The sequence below is a fragment of the Taudactylus pleione genome, unplaced genomic scaffold, assembly GCF_031769625.1.
Source record: "Taudactylus pleione unplaced genomic scaffold, aTauple2 ptg001137l, whole genome shotgun sequence".
Taxonomy (NCBI): domain Eukaryota; kingdom Metazoa; phylum Chordata; class Amphibia; order Anura; family Myobatrachidae; genus Taudactylus; species Taudactylus pleione.
The window spans coordinates 361,128-381,543 of record NW_028285538.1 but is presented as its reverse complement, the minus strand read 5'-3'; the positions used below and the strand labels follow the sequence as shown (position 1 = coordinate 381,543).

The window sequence follows — 20,416 nt, the reverse complement described above, 5'->3', positions numbered from 1 at the left end:
TGAGAGTGGCGTATAGTAACACCATCAAATTCCGAAAATACATAATTTTCTGAATTTGATGAATAACCTAACTTCTACATCCCCATACTAATGTACTAAGGTATGGGGAGTGTGGAACTTAACGCAGACGGACTTAACCAGGATATATCAAAGATATATCCTGTGTTAAGTGTGTTAATGAATACTAAAAAAATGGTAATTAAGGAAAATGTTCTTAAAACCATTATTTTAGAGTTGATGAATAGGCCCCTCAGTGTTGCAGGAAAGAACAAAGAGAAAAAATAAATACATTTAGAAGTTCATCAGAATACAGGTGGTATCGGAGGCTGATGGTGCTGATAAGCTCACAAGTAGGAGGGGGACCATGAGATTGCTGGATCCGTCCATTTATTGTAAAAACAAAGTACATGAGAACAGCTCCGTAACTGGGTGTTACGGCGCTCTGTGCTGACCGCACCTCTTAATCACATGACATCATACAGAGGGAAGCTGGCCTGGACCACCAATACCCAGAAGAACAGCAGTGCCAGGAGCATGATAAGGATGCTCTGGGAGGGCTGTATCCATGTCTGGAGCGTCCGGGCGGCATTGCAGCAGCAATTCTGGCTGCAGGGTGCTGTTCTATACACCCTGCTAGCCGCAAGCAGGGGTAGCAACAGTGCCGACCACAGAGCCTTGTGCGGCAGCACAACTTGCACATCCCTAATTACTGGCCTGCATTAGAAATGGGAGGGGAGAAGTAGAGAGATGTAGATGAACTTAGATGATTTGCTGGTGTACTGGGGAAGGAAGGATTCAAGGTAAGAGGGGAGTTGGTTAGGATTGAGCAGGGACAGGATAGGTAGCGTTCCCGCTAGGCTGTTTTAGCGGGGCGCGGCGCCCTGCCCTCCTTCTGGAGGGCAAAAAGCACCCTGCCCTCCAGGAGGAGGGCAAAAAGCGCCCTGCCCTCACAGCCTGCGGGTGCCGTTCTCACCCGCGGGACGCAGTGTCCCGCGGGTGGACAAACATGCGGTGACCCGGTCACCGCCGGAGAATAGATGCCGGGCGCATGCGCCCGGCATCTATTCTCCCTTTCGGCAGCGCTTGGAGGCTGCCCGGCATGTCCATAAGCGCCGGGCACGCCCCCAAGTATGACGAACAGGGGAGGTGTCTTATAGACACGCCCCCTTTTCATGACCACATTCCCTTTTCGGGCGTGCGCGCGCCTTCGGCGCACGCATAAGGTTGCCCTCTCTAGCTCCGGCGCCCTGCCTGCCGCCGGAGCTAGAGTGAACACTAGATAGGGTGGGGGAAGGAAGGCAAGAGAGGCGATTCATACTAAGACAGTGAAAGAACGGTATGTAGTCAGGAAGCCGGGGGTCAAAATGCCGACATGGGACTAATGATAGGCGTCTAAATACCGATACCTATCATTAGCCCCATGCCAAAATCCTGACATACCGATCGCAGGTAAGCCGGGCGTCAGAGCGGATAGCCGCAGGTTGGGTTAGGTTTAGGGTCTGCCCGAGGGGGGACTTAGGGTCAGGCACGGGCTAGGGGAAGGGAGGTTAGGGTCAGGCACTCCAGGGGGGAAGTTAGGGATAGGCACTACCCCTGCAGGGTTAGGTTTAGGGTGTGGGGAGGTTAGGGTTAGGCACCCCTAAGGGAGGGTTAGGGGGGGAAGAGGGTTAGGGATAGCCTACTTACCTCCCCTGTCGGGATCTTCATCTGTCGGGCTGATTTCCGGCGGTATAACACCTGACGATTCTGAAAGGACAGTGGAGATAAAAAAAATGATGTAGGAGGTGAGGTGTGGGACAAATAAATGACAATGAAGGAGGAGGGGGCTATCTGGGGAAGAGAAGACTAGAGGGGAATGGTGAGAAGGCAGGTGTAGCTATGACACAAGACAAAGGCAGTAATACAGTGACAAAATTACAAAAGCAGCAATACAGTAGATAATATAGTATGTTTTAGAGTAGCAGCGGGCAGTAAATGAGATGAAATGTAATAGGGAATGAGTGCACAGTAATTGAGACACAGCTCATGAAAGAGATAAAGCAAAAGATGGTACGATACGATAAGAGTAATGGAAACAGGTTGCAGAAAAGCTATTGGACTGTCAATTCTTCCATGAAACATTGCAGAACCTTATCACATGGAAAGGTTATAACCTTGAAGATAGCTCATGTGAACCTGCCAAGAATGTACATGTTCCAGATTACTTCAGGGTTATTATTCCTAACATCTCACCACAAGCCTGAAACACTTGGAAGTTGCTTACTGACGAGGTGGTTACTGTAGCAAACCTCAGCATCTCTGTCACAATTCCCTAATATATGACCAGATGGGTCCTATTATAAGGGTCAGCTTTTATAGACATATTGGCCCTCATTCAGAGCCGTACGCTCTGAGCAGAGCGCACGCTCTGAATGAGGGCCGGGCTCCATTTTCATGGAGCGTCCTCCTGGACGCTCGTATAGCTGTGGGTCACCACCCACAGGCTATACGAGCGTGCTTTTTGATGGCCGCGATGGTCGAGACCATCGCGACCATCGAATTTGCGAGCCGGAGCCTGCGGTTGAGGTTTTCAACCGCAAGCTCCGGAGTGATTTTGGCTCTATCAGAGCCAAAATCACTCCCACTGACATCACTAGTGATGTCAGTGGGCCGGCTTCTGACGGGAGGCGTTCCCTTGGGAACGCCTCCGTCTGGCAGGCACGCCCACCAAAGGGGGCGTGCTGTCAATCAACATCGACAGCACGCCCCCTTTGATCAGACACTACGAGCGAAGGAAAGTCCTTTGCTCGTCGCGTCTCGCGCATGCGCACGACGGAGCTCCCTCCGTTGTGCGCATGCGCAGTGCAGACCATCGACCCACTTGCGAGCGGACAGCCGCTCGCGAGTGGGTCTGAATCAGGCCCATTGTCTGCAAATATTCATCATTATCACAAACTTTCTTGTCCTTGGCTAACATTACCTAGGGTCAATCCTATTAGCCGTGATGATTTTACCAGTGCCAGTCATCGCAGCAATGGTCGCACTTTACCGCAGCCTGAATTCGCTGAATTTTGCTCACAGCCACATAAGGCTGCAACAATTCATAGAATTCGGAGCTTGGAGCGGGGCCGCAAAGGGTGCTAAGTGCCGGTCCGTTGCCGACGTTAACACCGCTGTAATGGCAACTCGCACCCTTCGCACATAATAGGATTGACCCCTAAGTGTGCTCCAGACTGACTACAAGTGTACCAAATCTTTGTCCTGAACTGTGCTTAAGATTTGACTATCAGTGTACTGAACCCCTGGCATTAACTTTGACTTTCCTTACTTTTACCACTTCGGCTTCCAAATGTACTACACAATGCTTCCTAATTTCTCTCTGGCTTACCAATGTACTGTATCTATGGCATTAACCACTTCACTGAGGTTTTCTCACCTTGCAGCTTCATTCCTCCTCACTAATCCAGCTCCTCACTTACACTGGCACTTATCCATTTCTTAGCAGTGCAGATAGCAGTCACACAGCATCCACCCTGCTCCTCTAAGGGTAGCTGATTTGTGCGTCTCACTTAAACAGGTGGCTCGTCTCTGGGGAGGGACAGCTGTCACTAGGAAGAGGAATCAAACAGCTTAAAAAATATCCAAGCCCAGTGATGTTATTGTCTTGGCAGCATTTTAACATGCTTCCCCAAAGTAGATGGAGGAAGTGGCAGCGGTTATAGCCCCCAGTCCATGCCAGACACCCAGCCCCACACATTAACAGCCCTGACCGCATGACAAGGCCCTATCCCCACCCCATCAGTTATTATGACCGCACCCCCCCTTTTATTGCCCCATTATATGAGCAGTTCACTTTCTACCAAACCATTACATGAGACTGCTCCACTCACCATGGTCCCAGTTGAAGCCCAGCATTCAGCAAGCCATCTCTTTTCGTCGGTTACAACATGCCATGATACTTCTCATGATACCCAGCAGCAAGTTCTGACACCTGCAGTGCAGAGCGCCCAGCCGACCACTGGGTAGGCAGTGCACATAGGTCCTGATTCAGAGCCGGATGCTCTGACCAGAGCGCTCGCTCTGAATCAGGGTCCTCCTCCATTAAAATGGAGCATCCTCCTGGACGCTCGTATAGCTGTGGGTCACCGCCCACAGCATATACGAGCGTGCAAAAAGATGGTCGCGAGCGTGCAAAAAGATGGTCGCGATGGTCTTGACCATCGCGACCATCGGACTTGCAAGGGAAACCCTGCGGTCGGGTTTCCCAGCTGCAAGGCCAGGAGTGATTTTGGCTCTATCAGAGACAAAATCACTTCCACTGACAACACAGTGGGGCGGGCTTCAGACTAGGGGTGAGCGGGTTCGGATTTCTGAAATCCGAACCCCCCCGAGCCCCCCCGATCCGAGTCCGATCCGAGTCAGGCTCGACTTTTCCCGCCTGACTCGGATCTGACATCGAGGCAAAACGTCATCATCCCGCCTTCCGAGTCTCGCGGGTTTTGGATCCTATATAAGGTACCCGCGTCGGCGCCATTTTCTCACTCGGCTGTGGACAGTGAAGAGGGAGGGTGGGAGTTAGTGCTGTGTAGTGTAGTGTAGTGTAGTGCTGCTGTTGTCCACTACTTCAAAGTCCATAGGGGCTGGCTGTGTTGTGCTGTGCTGCTGTTGTTAATAGGGGCTGTGTCCACTACTTCAAAGTCCATAGGGGCTGGCTGGACTGTGTTGTGCAGTCAGTTCCAAAGTCCTGTGCAGTGTCCCAGTCCTAAAGGGGTGCTGTAGTGTTGTCCAGGGGGTGCTCTGTCCATCAGGGGTGCTCCCCCCAAGTGCTAAAAAAATAATATATTTTCTGTGTTTGTGAATTGTGTGCGCAGTAGCCGCACGTGCATCAACAAAGTAGTGCCAAGCGTGCGCCTGTGTCATAAGTAAAGGGCCGGCTGGCTTGACCGTTAAGGGTGCTGTAACCCCCGAAAGTACACTCCAGTCCAAACCAAAAAAAAAATTATTTTCTGTGTTTGTGAATTGTGTGCGCAGTAGCCGCACGTGCATCAACAAAGTAGTGCCAAGCGTGCGCCTGTGTCATAAGTAAAGGGCCGGCTGGCTTGACCGTTAAGGGTGCTGTAACCCCCGAAAGTACACTCCAGTCCAAACCTAAAAAAAAATTATTTTCTGTGTTTGTGAATTGTGTGCGCAGTAGCCGCACGTGCATCAACAAAGTAGTGCCAAGCGTGCGCCTGTGTCATAAGTAAAGGGCCGGCTGGCTTGACCGTTAAAGGGTGCTGTAACCCCCGAAAGTACACTCCAGTCCAAACCAAAAAAAAATTATTTTCTGTGTTTGTTAATTGTGTGCGCAGTAGCCGCACGTGCATCAACAAAGTAGTGCCAAGCGTGCGCCTGTGTCATAAGTAAAGGGCCGGCTGGCTTGACCGTTAAGGGTGCTGTAACCCCCGAAAGTACACTCCAGTCCAAACCTAAAAAAAAATTATTTTCTGTGTTTGTGAATTGTGTGCGCAGTAGCCGCACGTGCATCAACAAAGTAGTGCCAAGAGTGCCCCTGTGTCATAAGTAAAGGGCCGGCTGGCTTGACCGTTAAAGGGTGCTGTAACCCCCGAAAGTACACTCCAGTCCAAACCAAAAAAAAATTATTTTCTGTGTTTGTGAATTGTGTGCGCAGTAGCCGCACGTGCATCAACAAAGTAGTGCCAAGCGTGCGCCTGTGTCATAAGTAAAGGGCCGGCTGGCTTGACCGTTAAAGGGTGCTGTAACCCCTGAAAGTACACTCCAGTCCAAACCAAAAAAAAATTATTTTCTGTGTTTGTGAATTGTGTGCGCAGTAGCCGCACGTGCATCAACAAAGTAGTGTCAAGCGTTCGCCTGTGTCATAAGTAAAGGGCCGGCTGGCTTGACCGTTAAGGGTGCTGTAACCCCCGAAAGTACACTCCAGTCCAAACCAAAAAAAAAATTATTTTCTGTGTTTGTGAATTGTGTGCGCAGTAGCCGCACGTGCATCAACAAAGTAGTGCCAAGCGTGCGCCTGTGTCATAAGTAAAGGGCCGGCTGGCTTGACCGTTAAGGGTGCTGTAACCCCCGAAAGTACACTCCAGTCCAAACCAAAAAAAAAATTATTTTCTGTGTTTGTGAATTGTGTGCGCAGTAGCCGCACGTGCATCAACAAAGTAGTGCCAAGCGTGCGCCTGTGTCATAAGTAAAGGGCCGGCTGGCTTGACCGTTAAGGGTGCTGTAACCCCCGAAAGTACACTCCAGTCCAAACCTAAAAAAAAATTATTTTCTGTGTTTGTGAATTGTGTGCGCAGTAGCCGCACGTGCATCAACAAAGTAGTGCCAAGCGTGCGCCTGTGTCATAAGTAAAGGGCCGGCTGGCTTGACCGTTAAGGGTGCTGTAACCCCCGAAAGTACACTCCAGTCCAAACCTAAAAAAAAATTATTTTCTGTGTTTGTGAATTGTGTGCGCAGTAGCCGCACGTGCATCAACAAAGTAGTGCCAAGCGTGCGCCTGTGTCATAAGTAAAGGGCCGGCTGGCTTGACCGTTAAAGGGTGCTGTAACCCCCGAAAGTACACTCCAGTCCAAACCAAAAAAAAATTATTTTCTGTGTTTGTGAATTGTGTGCGCAGTAGCCGCACGTGCATCAACAAAGTAGTGCCAAGCGTGCGCCTGTGTCATAAGTAAAGGGCCGGCTGGCTTGACCGTTAAAGGGTGCTGTAACCCCCAAAGTACACTCCAGTCCAAACCAAAAAAAAATTATTTTCTGTGTTTGTGAATTGTGTGCGCAGTAGCCGCACGTGCATCAACAAAGTAGTGCCAAGAGTGCGCCTGTGTCATAAGTAAAGGGCCGGCTGGCTTGACCGTTAAAGGGTGCTGTAACCCACAAAGTACACTCCAGTCCGAACCAAAAAAAAATTTATTTTCTGTGTTTAGCCGCACGTATATATCAAATCGATATAACATAAATGGAGGACCAAACTTTCTCCGATAAAAATAAAATAGAGAAAGATCAAGAACCACTTCCTCCTAGTGCTGAAGCTGCTGCCACTAGTCATGACATAGACGATAACATGCCATCAACGTCGTCTGCCAAGGCCGATGCCCAATGTCATAGTAGAGGGCACATACAATCCCAAATGGCAAAGTTCAGGAAAATGACCTTGAAAAAGACATTTAAATCAGCTGAAGAGAAACGTAAACTTGCCAATATGCCATTTACGACACGGAGTGGCAAGGAACGGCTAAGGTCGATCCCTAGTATGTTCATGACTAGTGGTTCAGCTTCACATGACGATGGAAGCACTCCTCCCACTAAAAAAATCAAAAGAGTTAAGCTGGCAAAAGCACAGCGAAGAACTGTGCTTTCTAAGAAGATATCACAAATCCCCAAAGAGAGTCCAAGTGTGGTGGTGGTTGCGATGCCTGACCTTCCCAGCACTGGACGGGAAGAGGTGGCTCTTTCCACCATTTGCACGCCCCCTGCAAGTGCTGAAAGGAGCACCCACAGTCCACTTGCTGATATGCAAATTGAAGATGTCACTGTTGAAGTACAACAGGATGAGGATACTGGTGTAGCTGGCGCTGAGGAGGAAGTTGGCGAGGAGGATTCTGATGGTGATGTGGTTTGTTTAAATCAGGCTCCGGGGGAGACAGTTGTTGTCCGTGGGATGAAAAAGCCCATCACGGTCATGCCTGGGCAGAAGACCAAACATTCCACCTCTTTGGTCTGGCAATATTTCTATCCAAATCCGGACAACAACTGTCTTGCCATATGTACCATATGTAAAGGTGAAATAAGTAGAGGTAGGGACGTCAACCACCTAGGAACATCCTCCCTTATACGGCACCTGCAGCGCGTTCATAAAAAGTTACTGTCAAGTTCAGAAACTTTGGCTCAGACCGTAAGCAGTCCAGGGACACCTAAATCCCGTTGTCCTGTTGTATCCAAGCGCCTGCAAACCACACCGTCAACTCCCTCCTCGTCAATTTCCTCCTTAGTCAGGATCGGAAGTAGTCCTGCAGGCCATATCACTGGCATGACTGACTCTCCTATCCGGGATTCCTCCGGAGGATCCTGCATTGCTACGCCTACTGCTGCCGCTGCTGCTGTTGCTGCTGCTGCTGGGAGTCGTTCATCATCCCAGAGAGGAAGTAGGAACACCACTACTTTTACTAAACAATTGACCCTCCAACAGTCCTTAGCGAGGAGGATGAAGTACGACAGCAGTCATCCTGAAGCAAAACGTATAACTGAGGCCTTGACTGCTATGTTGGTGTTAGACGTGCGTCCGGTATCCGCCATTAGTGCAGTGGGATTTAGACAATTGATGGAGGTAGTGTGTCCCCGGTTCCAAATCCCGTCTAGATTCCACTTCACTAGGCAGGCGATACCGAGACTGTACAGAAACGTCAGAAAAAGTGTCCTCAGTGTCCTGAAAAATGCCGTTGTACACAATGTCCACTTAACCACGGACATGTGGACAAGTGGAACAGGGCAGACTAAGGACTATATGACTGTGACAGCCCACTGGGTAGATGTATCACCTTACGCAGCAACAGCAGCAGCGTCACCAGTAGCAGCATCTCAGAAACGCCAGCTCGTTACAAGGCAGGCTACGCTGTGTATCACCGGTTTCAGTAAGAGGCACACCGCCGACAACCTCTTAGAGAAACTGAGGGAAATCATCGCCCAGTGGCTTACCCCACTTAGACTCTCCTGGGGATTTGTGATATCTGACAACGCCACCAATATTGTGCGGGCATTACATCTGGGCAAATTCCAGCACGTCCCATGTTTTGCTCACACAATAAACTTGGTGGTGCAGAATTTTCTGAAAAGCGACAGGGGCGTGCAGGAGACGCTTTGGGTGGCCCGAAAAATTTCTGGCCACTTTCGCCATTCAGCGACTGCGTGCCGAAGACTGGAGCGCCAGCAAACACTCTTGAACCTGCCCCGCCATCACCTGAAGCAAGAGGTTGTGACGCGGTGGAACTCAACCCTCTATATGCTTCAGAGGATGGAGGAGCAGCAAAAGGCCATACAAGCCTATACATCCACCTATGACATAGGCAAAGGAGGGGGTATGCACCTGACTCAAGCGCAGTGGAGAATGATTTCCGTGTTGTGCAAGGTTCTTCAGCCCTTCGAACTTGCCACACGTGAAGTCAGTTCAGACACTGCCAGCTTGAGTCAGGTCATTCCCCTCATCAGGCTTTTGCAGAAGCAGCTGGAGAAAGTGAAGGAGGAGCTAAGACGGAGCGATTCCGCTCGGCATGTGGGACTTGTGGATGAAGCCCTTCATTCGCTTTGCCAGGATTCCAGGGTGGTCAATCTGTTGAAATCAGACCACTACATTTTGGCCACCGTGCTCGATCCTAGGTTTAAAGCCTATGTGGTGTCTCTCTTTCCGGCCGACACAAGCCTGCAGAGGTGCAAAGACCTGCTGGTGAACACACTGTCAGCTGAAGCGGAACGTGACACGTCAACGGCTCCTTCTTCATTTTCTCCCGCAACTGGGGCTGCCAGGAAAAAACTTAGGTATCCTAAGCAACCCGCTGGCGGTGATGCAGGGCAGGCAGGACCAAGTTTGGACATCTGGTCCGGACTGAAGGACCTGGCAACAATTTCTGACATGTCTACTGTCACTGCATATGATACTGTCACCATTGACAGAATGGTGGAGGATTACATCGGTGACAGCATCCAAGTAGGCATGTCAGACAGTCCATACCTGTACTGGCAGGAAAAAGAGGCAATTTGGAGGCCCCTGTACAAACTGGCTCTATTTTACCTGAGTTGCCCCCCCTCCAGTGTGTACTCCGAAAGAGTGTTTAGTGCAGCCGGGAACCTTGTCAGCGAAAGGCGTAGGAGGTTGCTTCCACAGAATGTGGAGAAGATGATGTTCATCAAAATGAATTATCAGCTCTTCCAGGGAGACCAGCCTCCAGAAGGTACAGAGGGACCTGTGGTGGTGGATTCAAGTGGGGACGAGTTAATACTTTGTGAGGATGAGGATGTACACACTGAAGAGGGTGAGGAATCGGTGGATGAGGAGGATGAGGATGACATCTTGCCTCCGTAGAGCCAGTTTGTGCAGGGACACATTAATTGCCAGCTTGTTTTGTGGGGGCCCAAACGAACCAATCATTTCAGCCACAGTTGTGTGGCAGACCCTGGCGCTGAAATGATTGATTTGTTAAAGTGTGCATGTCCTGTTTATACAACATAAGGGTGGGTGGGAGGGCCCAAGGACAATTCCATCTTGCACCTCTTTTTTTCTTTGCATTATGTACAGTTTGGGGCCTAGTTTTTCTAACTGCCATCCTGCCTGCCACTGCAGTGTCACTCCTAGATGGGTCACGTGTTTGTGCCGCCCACTCGTGTCGCTTAGCATAGTCATCCAGCTACCTCGGTGCAACCTTTTGGACATAAAAACACTATTGTGAGGTGTTCAGAATAGACTGGAAATGAGTGGAAATTAAGGTTATTGAGGTTAATAATAGCATAGGAGCAGAAAAACCTACAAATTCTGTGATTTTAGCTGTTTTTATGCTTTTTTTCAAAAAAATACAGATCCAAAACACAAAACCCAGAACCCAAAACACGGAAGGGTGGTTTTGGCAAAACCAATCCAGATCCAAAACACGAAGAAAGATCCAGATCCAAAACCAAAACACAAAACACGAAAAGTGGCCGGTGCACACCCCTACTTCAGACGGTAGGCGTTCCCATGGGAACGCCTCCGTCTGGCAGGCACGCCCCCGGCACGCCCTGGTGGGCGTGCCGTCAATCAACATCGACAGCACGCCCCCTTTGGTGCAAGACCCCGAGCGATGGAAAGCCCGTCGCTCGCCGGGTCTCGCGCATGCGCACAACGGAGCTCCCTCCGTCGTGCGCATGCGCAGTGGGGAACATCGACCCACTTGCGAGCGTACTGCCGCTCGCGAGTGGGTCTGAATGACCCCCATAATCACTTGACTTGATCCATTAACTTCAGCGCAGACCAGAGCAATCGCAGGGGGCCCGCAGCATACTGATAATCCTGACAGCAAAGTTAGCAAACTGTTTCAGATATGTATATGTGTATAAGAAGCAGTTCACAGGTGGGATCATTGGAGCGCTGCGGGCCCCCCTGTGGTCCCGGGCCCGGAACAATAGTTCCGGCTGTACCCCCCTGATGGCGGCCCTGCGCAGACCCATCGCAGAGTGATCAGGAAGTGCCGTTTGTGGGTGGTGACGGGGGGGTGGTCGGTAAAACGCAGCAGTGCCAGTGCATTCGAACGCTGTTGCAGGGGCGTACATAACTTATCCACTGCGATGTCATATGCAGCCTGAGGTCTTATAGCGTGCGATGAAGTTAGCAATTCATGAGTAAGGTCAGAGCTTGTGCAAGTGTGCGTGAGGCTCCGATGGTACTCAATAGTACCGATGGTTTCACGATCTTGCTAAACATTATGGATGTATTTAAGGGAAACTAGGCATCCTTATGTGGTGCTACGACGGCATAGCGATCGCAATGGATTAGCATACTATCGCAGTGAGACTGAGTGCGTAATCGCTATTGCAATCGCAGTAGTGAATCAGGCCCATAATTACTTATGCAATACTTAATTAAAACTCATAACGAGTTAAGTTTTGTGTTGCCCGTCGCAACTCTCCTTCAGAAAGACTACATGGCACTACCCGTGGCCAGCCAAACAATTATATCAAATGCTGAGCATAAGTAGAAGAGATGAGGAAAAACAGCTCAAACCCAGGTAAACCTATTACTGCACACAGGCACCTCGCACAGCAATCTACAACTCAGGAAGCTTCATGCAAATGAACAAAACAAAAATAAATTTAAATAGCCACAAAAATTACATACAAGATAAAGAAGGCATAAAATATACAAAGTAAAAGTTACAAATCAACATCATCTATTTAATTATGCAGGTATAGTGTTGTTCATATATACAAAAGGAACAGATAATAAAACAACCATCTTTTTAATACATTAATCTTAAAATCAATATAGTAACAATGGTGCCCTACAGTATTGAATAGTGAATGAATGTTCTGATGAAGTTCATGGTTTGTTTAAAATAATATCCAATTGTTGTCTCTGGCCCTGATTCAGAGCCGGACGCTCTGACCAGAGCGCTCGCTCTGAATCAGGGCCCACCTCCATAAATATGGAGCGTCCTCCTGGACGCTCGTATAGCTGTGGGTCACCACCCACAGCATATACAAGCGTGCAGGATGATGGTCGCGATGGTCTTGGCCATCGCGACCATCGCCACTGCGAGCAGAAGCCTGCGGTTGAGTTTCTCAACCGCAAGGCCAGGAGTGATTTTGGCTCTATCAGAGCCAAAATCACTCCCACTGACATCACTAGTGATGTCAGTGGGGCCGGCTTCAGACGGTAGGCGTTCCCTTGGGAACGCCTCCGTCTGGCAGGCACGCCCACCAAAGGGGGCGTGCTGTCAATCAACATCGACAGCACGCCCCCTTTGATCAGACACTACGAGCGAAGGAAAGTCCTTTGCTCGTCGCGTCTCGCGCATGCGCACGACGGAGCTCCCTCCGTTGTGCGCATGCGCAGTGCAGACCATCGACCCACTTGCGAGCGGACAGCCGCTCGCGAGTGGGTCTGAATCAGGGCCTCTGACAAATCAAAATATGCTCCTGAGAAACTAGTCATTTTAATTTTTGCTCAGGAAACCATTTATAAAACCAGTCATCTATACATTTATATGATCATCTACATCATTAATGCAAACATTGTGGTAATTATAAGTATTATTGATTGTCCAAATTAATTCCATAAGAAAAACATGCATATTTTATGTTTTAAATATTTATCTAGTATAAAGTATAAAGATAGACAGACAGAGGGATTACAGAGGAAAAACCGACTATCAGTTCCCACATTTCAGTAATTATTCCTGCTTTCATCAGATATAAAAAAAAACACTCACCTTATACATACTAACCACCACGCTGCATGTGCCCCCACATTTCCCAATCTGGACCTTCAGGTTGCAACCAGATGACGTCATAACATGCGCAACCATCACCATAGTAACATTATACAAATTGAAACTTGCATAATACATATCAGCAATTAATACTAACCAAAAGTACCTGCTATCTATCTATCTTTGGGTAAGTAAGCTCGGTAGCGAGTCAGTGGTGCAGTTGCCTTGGTGCCTAATAAGGACCCACATGCAGCTTTTCAGGTTTAAATTAAAATAAATGGAGATTTACTGTCAGCAATCAGGAACAAATACAACAAACAACTTCTCACCCCATTCAGGACACTACCTCGCTTCTTGAACCCCGACTGTTATGGGCAGCTAGTCTGCAAACGTAATACAGTCTTTCAAAAGTCGCAGTCCTGTCTCTCACAAGTATAAACATGGCCTCTTGGCCTGACTTTCACAAAGTTACCCAGTCTCGTTAGTGGTCCTCCTTGCTTGGCTTGCAGGACTGGACACTGGCCTGGCTCAGTTGCCACAACATCACTAGTGGTCCTCCCTGCTTGGCTTGCGGGTCTGGACACTGGCCTCTGGGGCCTGGCTCGGTTGTCACAACATCACTAGTGGTCCTCCCTGCCTGGCTGCAGGTCTGAACTGGCCTCTTGGCCTGGCTAGGCTGCCACAACATCACTCAAACAGTCTTAGAGTGGTCCTCCCTGCCTGACTGCAAGTCTGGACACTGGTTTCCTTAGTGTTCACTCTAAAATCAGCTGTCTCTAATATAGCAGTCATCAGAAACCTACTAACACTGATACATAGCTAAATGCACTGATACAAAGTAATGTAGCTGTATGGCAACAAAATAACATTAGATATAACACCTAAAATGCACAGTTCACTATAATACTAATCAGTACATTTCTTATAGGAAACAATGTTAATGCAATAATGAGGACCTAAAATATAATCCACAAAGTTTGGCTTATATAAATACTAAAGGCATACTAATAGTGGCTAACGTGGCTTCATGCTATAAAAAGGACCATGAAGCACCAATTAAAAACTTGATGTATAAATGCCCAAAATGTCCCTGCTAGTAGTCAGATGTAAACACTGGAGCTCTGCACTACCACCTGGTCACTACCACACTGCAGCCCCATAATCTCATTTAAACCTCTGGGCACCAGAGTCCCTAAGCGATATATCCATCTACATTCAAGTTGTAACAATAGCCTGAATCGGTTGCCCACTCAGGAGGGTGCGGGTACATGATCTAATATCTTATATTGTAATGGTGTCAAGCTATGCCTTGCCTGGGCAAAATGCCTCTCCACCGGCTGTTCACTGGTACCAGACTGTATAGCCACCCTTATTAAAGAACGATTCACCACCATTCTATCTACAAATTGTTGGTGAGTTTTGCCGACAAAACTTATTCCACACTGGTATGTGAAAAGATCAATTACAAATTGTGTGGTACATGTAAAAAAGTAGGTAATTTTGAAAATTGTTCCAGTAAATGGATGGTTAACCTTGTTGCCAGGTGTTAAATATCTGCTTGTTAAGCAGTTTAGACAACAGTATCATCCTTGTCTATTAGCGGTAAGAAAATGTGCCCCATTTTAGTTACATTTGTCTTCATCAGCCTGTTTTTACGGTTACGGTCTCTGGTATAAGAGTGTTCCACAATTTGGTTGATGGCTTTTTAATAATATGACGCATACTGACCCTGATTCAGAGCCGGACGCTCTTGAAGAGCGCTCGCTCTGAATCAGGGCGTTTTTTTTTTGTTGCGGCCACCCACAGCTTTTTCGAGCGGCCAGGTGATGGTCGCGACCATCGCAGCTTGCGACAAGACCCTTGTGGTAGGGTCTCATCCGTCACAAGCCCCAGAGAGCTCCCTGCTCTAACAGAGCAGGGAGCTCTCCACTGACATCACTGGTGATGTCAGTGGTGCCTCCCACAAATGGCAGGCGTTCCTTCGGGAACGCCTCCATTTGTGTAGCCACCCCGCCCTCCCCGCCTACAAAACGGGGCGAGCTGTTGATGAAAATCGACAGCCGCCTCTTTTGTAGTGAGCCCCGGAGCGAGAGAAATTCTCTCTTGATCCGGGGCTTGCGTATGCGCAGTACCCCACCATCTACCCACTTGCGAGCGTTATGTGCTCGCGAGCGGGTCTGAATCAGGCCCACTGTGTGTACCCGTGTCCTGTGGTTCCTTTAATACTTTAATATACTCTTAACAGACTGACTACAGGTGCCAGCAGGCTCTTAATGTCCGGGCATGCTGGCACCTTGTTTTACAAGTGCTGGCATGCAGGCAGGCTTACGGGGACTTGTAGTCCACCTGTAACAAACAATATTATTCACTATTATTTTACTATTACCCACATAACCAAAGCCTAAGCTAGCAGCAATTCCGGAACTCCCCCGGCCCCCTGTTGATAGGACTCTACTCACTGATGCTAGGAGGAGGCGTGGCTGTGCTTACATCCCCCAGACCACAGCCACGCCTCCTCCCAGCATCAGTGAGCTACACCAGGCAAGTGGATAGGCTGTGGCTGTTATTTCATTATCAATTTGAACATTTTGACTGGTGACACTTTGACTATATGAAAATATGGACAGACACAACATACAGTGCATCCGGAAAGTATTCACAGCGCTTCATTTTTTCCACATTTTGTTATGTTACAGCCTTATTCCAAAATGGAATAAAATCATTATTGTCCTCCAAATCCTACACACAATTTCCCATAATGACAATGTGTAAAAATATTTTTTTTTTATATTTTTGCAACTTTAATAAATTTAATTAAAACAAAAAAAAAAACTAATGGGGGGCATCCACTAGACGATTTTATCCCTGTCCAACCTCTTAACGATTTTCCCTTGAAGTTTCCCTTGAAATATGATCTTCCACTCTGAACAATTTGCAAAAGATTTGCAAAAGATCTAACAATAAACTATGTTGTTTTAATCTGTGATTGAGAGCTTTCAGCTATAGTGGGCAGATAGTGGTTCATCGTTTGATCGTTCAGCGTGAACGATGTGTAAACGATTTGTAAGCAATCAAGTGAAATTGGCCTGCATGTTCAGTCGATGGAGGAGACGATCAAACGACCAGCGAGAGCGCGCATCGTACATCGTTATAAACAATTACTGCACGATTTGCAAACGATGTTCAAACGATGTTTGAATGATTATCGAACGATTTTATCATTATTGTTCAATCGTTCAACTTTATCGTCTAGTGGATACCCCCCTTAAGAAATCACATGTACATAAGTATTCACAGCCTTTGCCATAAAGCTCAAAATTGAGCTCAGGTGCATCCTGTTTCCACTGATCATCAGTTAGATGTTCCTACAGCTTAATTGAAGTCCACCTGTGGTAAAGTCAGTTGATTGGACATGATTTTGAAAGGCATACACCTGTTTATATAAGGTCCCACACTTGACAGTGCATGTCAAAGTTCAAGGAATTGTCTGTAGACCTCAGAGACAGGATTGGCACAAATCTGGGGAAGGGTATAGAAAAATATCTGCTGCTTTGAAGGTCCTAATGAGCACAGTGGCCTCCATCATCCGTAAATGGGAGAAGTTCGGAACCACCAGGACTCTTCCTAGAGTTGGCTGGCCATCTAAACTGAGTGATTGGGAGAGAAGGGCCCTAGTCAGGGGGCTGACCAAGAACCCGATGGTCACTCTGTCTGAGCTACAGAATTCCTCTGTGGAGAGAGGAGAACCTTCCAGAAGGACAACCATCTTTGCAGCAATCCACCAAGCAGGCCTGTATGGTAGAGTGGCCAGATGGAAGCCACTCCTTAGTAAAAAGCACCTGAAAGACTCTCAGACCATGAGAAACAAAATTCTCTGGTCTGATAAGACAACGATTGAACTCGTTGGCGTGAATGCCAGGTGTTATGTTTGGAGGAAACCAGGCACCACTCATCACCAGGACAATACCATCCCTACAGTGAAGCATGGTGGTGGCAGCATCATGCTGTGGGGATGTTTTTCAGCGGCAGGAACTGGAAGACTAATCAGGATAGAGGGAAAGATGAATGCAGCAATGTACAGAGACACCCTGGATGAAAAAATGCTCCTGAGCGCTCTTGACCTCAGACTGGGGCGACAGTTCATCTTTCAGCAGGACAACAACCCTAAGCACACAGCCAAGATATCAAAGGAGTGGCTTCACGACAACTCTGTGAATGTTCTTGAGTGGCCCAGCCAGAGCCCAGACTTCAATCCGATTGAACATCTCTGGAAAGATCTGAAAATGGCTGTTCCCATCCTACCTGATGGGGATTGAGAGGTGCTGCAAAGAGGAATGGGCGAAACTGCCCAAAGATAGGTGTGCCAAGCTTGTGGCATCATATTCAAAAAGACTTGAGGCTGTAATTACTGCCAAAGGTGCATCAACAAAGTATTGAGAAAAGGCTGTGAATACTTATGTACATGTGATTTCTTAGTTGTTTATTTTAAAATAAATGTTCAAAAATCTCAAAAACACTTTTTACACGTTGTCATTATGGGTCATTGTGTGTAGAATTTTGAGGCCAAAAATGAATTTATTCCATTTTGGAATAAGATTGTAACATAACAAAATGTGGAAAAAGTGAAGCGCTGTGAATACTTTCCAGATGCACTGTAGACATTGATAATATAAGCATGTCTATATTTTAACTATCAACATTTTGACCCTATTAAACTATAGACAGTTTTTTTTTATTGCCAAGGCTTTAAGATCGGTTTAAGAGTACTCGCGGTCCTATTTTCGCATTAGATCTTCGCTATAGCTGAATTGGCTCCAGTTTTCAAATTAATGAAAAATTATAAAATTCAATTATTTTCTCCATTTGAAGTACCTTAATAGTGTAGGCCTGCTTTACTTAACAGAATTGACTTAGCTTTGCTTTTTTAACAACTACCCTCTTTCAACAATAACAAGAATTTATTTTATTTGTGATACTGTAGCTGGTAGTCACGTTTGAGGCACATAACACATTCGAATCTCCTCCATGGGAGGAGGCATGGCAGTGCACTGCTGAGCCTGCTGGGACATCCTTGAACCACAGCCACGCCTCCTCCCAGCATACAGAGAGAAGCAACGGAGAGGACCGAGTGACGCAGTTAGCACACCTCCTGTTCCTTTGTTCGGCCCTCTCTCTGTCCCACCACAACCAATTTTCCGCTGTTTGGGCTTGTTTTGTTTAGTACATCCTCAGCTTTTGTTGGGTGTTAGCACTGAATGTGTGAAACAAAATGTTTTCGCCATAAAAATTAGTTCTTCTCGGAGACGGTGTACTAACAACCCTGCTGTTTTTTGTTATATTTGTGGCAAATATAATTTTGCAAAAGAAAGAAAAAATATAACTGTATTCGTAAAACAAGCATATCAGTCATATTTTGGAAGTCACATAAGCCAGCAAGACAAGATTTGGATGCCTAACAAAGTTTGTAAAGCCTGCGTGGAATCATTCCGCAATTGGACTAAAGGTGATTGAATAGGACTTAATGTCGGCATACCTATGATGTAGTGTGCGCCAAAAGATCACTTGAGTGACTGCTATTTTTGTGCTGTAAATGTGAAGGTTATGAATCGATTTAAGAAACACAAATGGGAATACCCAAGTATGAATTCTGCAAAACAACCAATACCACATAGCGAAGATTTACCTGTACCATCATTCAGTTCTTTGTGTGAAATTGAATGTGATGATGTGGAAATGTTAATTTCATCCAGTGCAAGTGACAACACAGATGAAAGTGAGTTTGAAGAAAGTTCCTCTACTCCAAACAAATTTTCTCAAAAGGAACTAAACGATTTAATTCGTGACTTAAATTTAACGAAAAAAGGAGCTGAGCTTTTAGATCCAGACTTCAAGAAAAGCACTGTCTTTAGCCGGATGTTACGATAACGTCATATCGAAATAGAGAGCAAGCCATACTACTGTTCTTTAGCCAAGATAACAATCTTGTGCATTGCAACAATATTCCAGAACTTCTCCAGATGATGGGCTTAGCAAAATATCGAGCAGAAGACTGGCGACTCTTTTTAGATAGTTCTAAAAGGAGCTTAAAATGCGTATTACAGCACAATGGAAATAAATTTGCGTCGATTCCGATTGGTCATTCAACAAAACTTAAAGAACATTATGAAAATATCAAGTTAGTCTTAGAAAAAATTGCTTATTCTCAGCATCAGTGGTCGGTTTGTGTGGATTTAAAATTGGTAAACTTTCTTCTTGGGCAGCAAAGTGGATATAATAAGTATCCTTGTCACCAATGGCGTAACTAGGACAGGGCGAGCGGGGCACATGCCCTGGGCACCGTGGGACCGGCGGGGCGGGGCGGGTGCCGCCGGTCACGGTACCGGCCCGCCCTAGTTAGCCAGTGTAGTGCCGACCGCAGTGTGTGCGGTCAGCACTACACATTTACACAGGACCAGCGCTAGACTTCCCAGCACCGGTCCTGTGCTGCACAGCTGAGCCCCTTCCCTCCCCCTGAGTGCTTGCCCAATAGCGCCAGGAGGAGGGTGGCAGGTGGGCGGGCTCAGGCTGTGCTGACACATACATCGCCACCAGCGCTGGCAGCGACGTGTGTGTTAACCAGCAGCCAATGAGAGTCAGACGACTCTCATTGGCTGCTGCTGCTACTGCACACACATCACCGCTGAGCAGCAGCGATGTGTGTGTGAATCAGCAGCCAATGAGGTCAGGCAGACTCTCATTGGCTGCAGCTGCACACACATCACCGTCAGCGCTGGAGGCGATGTGTGTGTTAAACAGCAGTCAATGAGCGTCAGATAGACGCTCATTGACTGCTGCAGCCGCAGTGCACACTGCAAGAGCCGGCTCCCTTCCGGCTCCTGCAGTGGCTAATGGGAGAGATGTCATGACATCTCTCCCATAATGCAGAGCGCGCCAGCCCGTGAGGACTGACATATGGACAACGGCGTGGATTCAAGTAAGAATTTTTACTTTATTTATTGTTTCAGTGTGTATTTATCGGAGGGGGGGGAATAAGGTGGGGACTACTACTGGGGGCACATAGTGGGGGGGGGGCCTCCATTTTCAAATGTGCCCTGGGCTCCAAATACCCTAGTTACGCCACTGCTTGTCACATATGCTTATGGGATAGTCGTGCAAAACGAAAGCACTGGTAGCAAACCGTATGGCCTCCAAGAAAAGTTATAACTGTAGGAGAAGCCAACATCATTCATGAGCCCTTAATTGACAGGAAAATAATCATACTGCTGCCTCTCCATATCAAACTGGGTTTAATGAAACAATTTGTAAAAGCATTGTACAAGTCAGATGATTGTTTCACGTATATTTGTCGAACATTTCCATCTGTTAGTATTGAAAAATTAAAGGCAAGAATTTTTGACGGCCCACAGATACAAACACTGGTGAAGGATCCAAATTTTACCACATCTATGACTGAAACCGAATCTGAAGCATGGCTG

The 20,416-nt window shown here is 47.4% G+C and overlaps 1 protein-coding gene across 1 annotated transcript in view; it reads right to left on the bottom strand.

Moving 5' to 3' along the window:
* The window catches only part of CCDC148 (coiled-coil domain containing 148), a 304,783-nt gene that overhangs the window by 138,946 nt on the left and 145,421 nt on the right, over positions 1–20,416 (bottom strand). The gene's annotated exons all lie outside the window — the stretch shown is intronic.